Source organism: Mesoplodon bidens, assembly GCF_964165515.1.
Source record: "Mesoplodon bidens genome assembly, chromosome: 1".
Taxonomy (NCBI): Eukaryota; Metazoa; Chordata; class Mammalia; order Artiodactyla; family Ziphiidae; genus Mesoplodon; species Mesoplodon bidens.
In genome coordinates, this window is record NC_138176.1 from 215,876,874 (window position 1) to 215,884,978 (window position 8,105).

Genomic DNA, 8,105 nt, shown 5'->3' on the forward strand with positions numbered 1-8,105 from the left:
ATTATGTGTTGCATTTGGTGATGCCAATTTCCTCTTCAAATAGTTAAAAGCTGAGTGCTTAAAGTGGTTTATCCAGGTGGAAAGTTTATGCAGAAAATACCTTGAATCGTTCCTTGATTATTTGGAGGCTTTATCATAGGAAGTTTTTCATTCAGTTGAAACATTTTTCAAGTTTAATGACTCACTACCTAGTTTAGTTTGTTAAAGTATGAGGAAAACTAAAGGAACAGTGATTTAAACCACGTAAATCAGGTTAGGTGACCTCCTCCACCTTAGGGAGGATTACAAATCGTGTAAAAATCATTCAGCCCCAGTTCCGTGACTGCCCCACTGCCTTGCTGGCCATGCAGGCCCTTTGCACCAGAGGGGGGATTGTAAGAGACTCTCAGAGCTGTTGTTTTGTTTTAGCTGCGCTGCATCACCTGATATCCTTTAGTTCGTCATAGAAATCTTTTACTGGAAGCTCACTTTATCATGTTCAGAGAGTCATCTATTATCTTTTGCAGGAATCCAGTTTAGTAAAGTCATGTAGCAAGCATAATTTTTATATAAAATGTAGACTTCATATTAATTATTAGCAATTGCATTGTGCAATTTTCTACTAGTTATGGTGGGTGTTTTTTGTTTGTTTTTTTGGGTTTTTTGGCCACGTGACATGCAGGATCTTGGTTCAACCAGGGATTGAATCCATGCCCCCTGCAGTGGAAGTGTGGAGTCCTAACCACTTGCCTGCCAGGGAATTCCGTTTATGGTCTTGAAGGACACTGAAAATCTGTTCAGAGAGGCAAATCTGTGTCATTCGGTCAGAGATGACATTTTCTAAGTTTCCTTTGGTTTTAATGCTTGATTCTTTGCTTACAAAAAGTATATCTGGGTCTTCCCTGGTGGCGCAGTGGTTGAGAGTCCGCCTGCCGATGCAGGGGACACGGGTTCGTGCCCCGGTCCAGGAAGATCCCACATGCCGCGGAGCGGCTGGGCCCGTGAGCCATGGCCGCTGAGCCTGCGCGTCCGGAGCCTGTGCTCCGCAACGGGAGAGGCCACAACAGTGAGAGGCCCGCATACCGCAAAAAAAAAAAAGTATATCTGTGACTCCATTCTCTTAGAACACTGTTCTCAAATAGATCAGCCACAATATTTACAAATTACTGATGTCTATTATAAGGCTGTAATTTTCCAAAGTAATATAGAAAGGGGAAAAAGGTAGTAAATTGCATAATTACAGAGATGAACCCTGTAATAGAAAATAAAAATGTCAGCAAACAATTCACTAAATTTTCAAATTTCCTGTAATTTTCCATTAGTATCCATCATAAATTCCTCTACATTATCATACTAAAGATATGAATCAATGACATCCATTCAATAAATTTAAGATAGAAGTACAGAGTCTTCAACTGTGTTGAATGCTGCCAAGAAGCAGCATTCATGAAAATGAATGAAATAAGATGAACTAGAAGGATGTTCACTTTAAAATTCTGCATGCAACCGTGTAGCAGCACGGGTTGCTGCTACAAAAAAAAAAGAATCCGCCTGCCAGTGCAGGGGACACGGGTTTGATCCCAGGTCCGGGGAAGATCACCCATGCCACGGAGTAACTAAGCCCGTGCGCCACAACTACTGAGGCTGCGCTCTAGGGCCCGAGAGCCACAACTACTGAAGTCCACTCACCTAGAGAGCCACAACTACTGAAGCCCATGTGCCTAGAGCCTGTGCTCCACAACAAGAGAAGCCACTGCAATGAGAAGTTCCAGCACCATAACGAAGAGTAGCCCCCCTCGCCGCAACTAGAGGAAGCCCGCGCACAGCAACGAAGACCCAACGCAGCCAAAAAACCCCACAAAAACCCCAAAAAACTGATAAAGAAACACAAGACAAAAAAAAAAAATAGAAAAGAAAAAACCATAGACCAATCTCATCTATACATATAGATGAAAAAAATTTTTTAAAGGTTAATAACTATGGCAAAAAGGATTGTATTCCAGGAATTCAAGAGTGATTTGATTTCAGTAAATCTATTAACACAATTACCCAAATTAATTAAAGAAGAGAAAACATGATCATATCAATAGATGCTAAAAGGCTTATTACTAAGATTCAGTAGTTATTCCTAATGAAGATTCTTGAGTAAAACAGAAATTGAAGGAAACTACTTAAACACAATGAAGATTATTTATGAAAAGCCTATAGGTATTTAAAAATCATAAGCTGTTTCAATTAAAATCAGGAACTAACAGGAATGGCTACTGTCATTAAAGATTATCTTGGAGGATGTAGTGACTGTTGATATGATTATATGCCTAGGAAACCACGGAGGTTAGGAAAAACAGAATTAAAGAGGGATTTTTAGTAAGGTATTTGGAAACAAGATGAATATACAAAATTTAATGGCAATAAACGCTTTGAAATGCTAATGGAAGAAATATTTCATTCACAATAGCAAAAAAAAAGTGGAATAAATTTACACAGAAAGGTATAAGATCTATAAGAAAAAAAACCTACAAAAATGTTACTAAAAACAATTGAACAAAATTTAAACATATGATAAAATACTATTGTAAATATAAATCTCTTAAAATTAATAAATTCAATAAAACTCACATTAGAATCACAAGAGTATTTTAAAATTGGATTAAACTATATTAAGATTCATTTAGAGTCAGAAAATTCTACAAAAACAAACAAACAAAAAAGAAAGGAACTTTACTCACCAGATATCAGCATATACTATAGTCATTAGAATCAAGTCAGTTAATAAGATAAGAAAAACAACTGCATTAAATAAGAATAAACAAGACTGATAGAAAAGAATTGAGATGAAAGTTTAATGTATGACAAATATGGTGTTTTAGTTCAAAGAGAAAACAAAATTGAACTCCCAATTTTCCCTAAGGGCTTTAATGTGGCATAAAATTATTTTTTAAATGATTATTGGGAATTCCCTGGCTGTCTAGTGGTTAGGACTCAAGGCTCTCACTGCCGGGGCCCTGGGTTCATTCCCTGGTCAGGGAACTAAGATCCACAAGCCGCACGGCACAGCCAAGAAAAAAATTATTTTTTTTTACTTTAGAAAGAGAAAGTTGGGGGAGGGGGAAGAAAAAAAGAGACTAAATACAGGGAAAACCTGTATTAACAATTTTTTGTGACAAAAGAGTTAAAGTCAAATATCAATTATACGTAATAAATATGGAGGAAATTGCAATGTAGGTTACAAAAAGTTAATATGTATACTACTCTGTATTATATAATATGAAATGATAACATTTACTATAGAGCACTTACAAATGGGCAAGAAAAAGGCAAACAAAAACATGGGCAAATATAAAGACATAAACAGAGAAGAGTAAATCCAAACGACCAAGATGTAGAAAATTATGCTCAAACTCACTAGTAATCAGGGCAATACAAATAAAGCTCTAGAAGATTGTCAATTTATACCCCCATTAGATAGATGGTCACATATAAAGAAGAGCGATACCTATCACTGGTGGGAATTTTGCAGGAGGGACAAGGTACTCCCATACATTGGTGGTAAAAAATACATTGTTACAGTCTTTTGGGAAAAAATATATTCTTTGTCACAATAATCCTATAGAAATAAAATCAGTATGTACATCTACATATACATATATTTTTTTATTGCAACATTGATCTTAATGGAAAATACACATTAGAGCTGTATTAGTTTACTCTATTTCTATGCCATAGTGATGGGATATATATACTCTTATTTTGGGTATTGTGTGTGTATGTATATGTTTGCATATGATTTTATGAGCATAAAGAAAAATGGGAATGATATATTCTAATGGGGATGACATCATTTGTCTAGAGAGGGTAGGTAGAGTAAAGATGGGAATTTGGGTGGGAAAGGGAAGAGGAGAGAGAAAAGAGTAAGCAAACAGAAAAAAAATACTAAATTCCAGGTATGGCATCCCATTTTCAAATTATATAAATTAAACATTTGTACACACAAGAAGAAAGTTTAAAACAGTAAGTGGATTTGATATCATGACGGTCATTTGAAGACCTTACCCAGAGCATTTTTAGATAAGTGGAAGCAAAGAATAAAGTAAAATTCTTATTAGAACAGTTTGAGTAATAAATAAATAGTAAGATAGCAGACGACTATAAACTGAAACTTTACCAAATAATACCAATAAAAAAGTAAAATATAATAAACGATGAGCAAAAAAAGGGATAAAGAAAGTGACTATATGTTATGTATATGAGGCAAAGGTGGCCTCTGTATATTGGCCTATAGGTTGTTTATTTCTTTACAGCAGGCTGAGACCCATTAGCGCAAAAGCCCACTGACACCAAACTAAAATTTACCCATCCACTTGTTTTAAACATAGTCCAAACAGAGTTTTAGAAATTTAGAGCTTGCCTGCTTTATATACCCTGTGAAACTGTGCCCAAAATCTGCTTGCCACAGGTAATATAAGCCTTGGGCTATGAAGACTCTAAGCTGCTGCTGCCCTTTGGAATTCTCTAACCCAGAGACTTCTGCCATGCTGCTGAGTGACATCATACATAAGCCCCCTAGACATAAAACCTCTGTCTCTGATGTCTCTTTCCCCCGGTACCCTTGCCCTCCTCTCCTTCTCGATGGTGGCCTCATGCCTTAAGCCTCTGTACGGTGCTAGGGCCTTTCCCAACTTGCAAACCTTTAAAAGTAGAACCAAAATAGAGCTTGTGTGCTCTACTGCCACCTCGTGGCCATAAATTTTTCTTTGATCAGCCCTGAAATGCTCAAACTCACCCCACTTACACTACATAATAATAAAAGTAAAAATTCATCAGGAAGATAGACCAGTGCTAAAATTGTAGATACCTAATATATCCTCAAAATAAATAAAGCCAAAATGAATAGGATTACAGAGAGTAATTGACAAATGCACAAACACAGTGAGAGATGTTAACACATCATTTTCAGGAACTGACTAAATGGATATAAAATTAGTAAGGCTATATAAATTATATAGAACTATAATCAACAATTAAAGAATTTCTATTCTTTTCAAGCATACTTGAAATATTTACAAGAATCTAAAATACTTTTAGGCCTAAAAGTATCAAACTTCTCAACTGATATAGAGACTACAAAGCACTACTATTACAAATCAATAACAAAAGCGTATCCAAAAGAGATTATAAAATTTTAGAAATTAAAAACATTTCCAAATAATTCATGAAACCACGAAGTAATTATAATGAAAATTAGAACATATTTAAAATTGGATGAAGATGAAAAGATTACAGACCAATAGATAGGTAATAGCTGAAGCAGTGCCTAGAGGGGAACTTACCAGAAGCAATTCACATTCACGGGAAGGACAACAGCCTACACTGACAGTCTATCCAAAGTGTATACTGGCTCTTCTACGCTATGTCATAATATGGTCCGAAGAAACCTGGACCGTCTGGACATTCTGTAGAACATCACATATGTTTGTTATATTGATCAGTAAAAACAGACTAAGAAGTAGTAAGTGTGTTGGACATCTGGGACACAGGCATCCCTGAGAATAAGAGAAAACTCTTTGAAGATTAAGGGACCTACCACATCAGTGAAGGTTTTAGGGGGGTCCAGTAGTCTGGGGTAGGTTTAGAATAAAGGACAAATTATGGCATGTCACATTCCCACCATGAAGAAGGAAGTACAATACTTCACAGGCTTCTTTGAGCTTTGGAGGCAGCATATTCCATAGGTAGGAATTCTGCTCTGACACATACGCTGAGTGACACAGCGGCTGCCAGCTTTGACAGGAGCTTACAGCAGGAAAGTACTCTGCAATGGGTTCAGGCTGCAATACGAGCAACCCTACCATTTGGGCTATACAGTCCAGCAGACTCTCTGATATTGGAAGTGTTTGCAGTGAGAAAAGAGACCATGTGGAGTTTATGGCAAACCTCATTAGGAAAATTACAACATAGATCTTTGGGGTTCTCTAGCAAGGCCGTGCTATCTGCTGATAATTATATACTCTAATAGTTCCAGGCATGCTACTGGATCCACCTGACAATGGGCATTAAGTGACCATGTGGCTAGAACGTCCCATCATGAGCTTGGCTTTTTTAGACCTATCAAGGCATAAGGACAAGCTGGCCTAGTAGCAATCCATGATAAGCTAAAAGCAGCACATCAAGAATCGGGCACGAAAAGCACTACTGGGCACAAGCAAGCAGTATGAGTATGTGGCCCAGGACCCCGTTTCATCAAAAACTGTTGCAATATTTTCTCTCCATCAGCTTGCAACTATAGGCATTCCCAAGTTGTATAGGCATTCCCAAGTTGTATAGGCATTCCCAAGCTCAAGGAGGAAAAAGGCTAACTTTGGTCCCTTGAAAGGTCATCTCAAGATGTGGATGCAAGCCAAAAATGGATCACTGACTACTTTAGCTCTGGAAATATAGCAATAAGATGAAATTCTCCTAGTATGCAGAACTTTGAACTATCCACCTTGTCATTCATTTTGCATGGAAAGAGAAGTGGCCCAAGGTAAGAAGGTACCCAGATTCATGGTCAAATGACTTGGCTGGTAGGTTAGAGGTTGGAAGGAAAAAGTTCGGAAGATTGGAGACAAAGACATCTGGGAAAGAGGCATAGGGAAGGACCTATGGGAATACAGTAGACAAAAAAAATGAAGATTTTATAACACATGTTAACTCCCACAGAGGGTATCTACCAACAATCAAGTAGAGGAAATGATTCAGCCAGTTGATGTGAGCCAGCTTCTTCCAACCTTAGTACTGGTACAATTGGTGCATAAATATAATGATGGGGATGGAGGCTATACAGAGGTCCAAACAGCAGAAGTTCCCACTGAACAAGGCTGATCTAGCCATGCTGCTGCTGAATGCCCAAACTGCCAGCAACAGAAAACAACACTGATACCTCAATATGGCACCATCCTTCAAGTAGATCATATAGTCATACAGTGACAAGTTGAATACATCAGATCTCTTCCATACAGGAAGGAGAACAATTAATCTTGACCGGAACTGACACTCATTCTGAATATGGATTTGTCTTTCCTTCTCACATGGCCTCAACCTGCACCACTACTCAAGGGCTTACAGAATGTTTGATCCACCAACATGGAATCCTGTACATCACTGCATTGGATCAAGAAAGGCTCTTTACAGCACAGCAGTTGGAGCAGTGAACATGTGACTGAGGGCTCTGAGTGTTGTCTGTTGGGGGTTTACAACCAAAGCCCTCTGTAGGGAGTGCCCTCAGAAAAGAAACTATGTAGTCCAGATTACACTCCCTCCCTGAGGGCAGTACATATCCAATGACTACTTGATTGGAACTCATATTAATTGTTGCCAACAGAATTTTAAGTGATATGCTGTTAGTGAAAGAAAAATAAAACTTGAGATGAGCTGATGCGAGCTTGAGAATGGAGGCTGTTGGTGAGAGGACATCATGATGATGTGGTCAGTGAGGGCCATTGAAATTCAGAGTGTTATTTGGGCAGAAGGCAACTGAGAGAGGTTGATATGAGGCCCAGACTGGGGCACTGGGCAGTAACAAAGTATCTGGGCTTCAGTTTTCTCATCTAGAAGAGGAAGGAGTTAGACTAAATTGTCATCAGGTGTCTTCCAGCTCCTGTATTCTGTAATTCTAAAGTCCTCTGCAGAACATACAAACAGCACTGAGGGACAATACTTTAAATCTGTGACTGGCTTACTAATGGAAAATGATTCTTTAATGCAATGATACAGATGGTTATCCATAACCTAGAGATTCCTGCATTCCTACATTCCTACATTTACAATTCAATTTACAATTGAATTGTAAATTTCAATTGGCAATAACTCATACGAAGAAGCACAGCAAAATACTCAGTTTTTATTAAAAATAATATGGCCTTAACAACAATCCTCCTGCCAGTGGAGTATAATGTGTAAATTAATGCAGTAGCAAGTAAAACAAAGTAGTGGGTATAACAGAAAAGTAACAGACTCACACACATAGAGCACAAACTAGTGGTTACCAGTGGGGAAAGGGAAGAAGGGAGACGCAAGAGGGGTATAGGATTAAGAGGTACAAACTACTATATATAAAATAAATGAGCTACAAGGATGTATTGTACAGC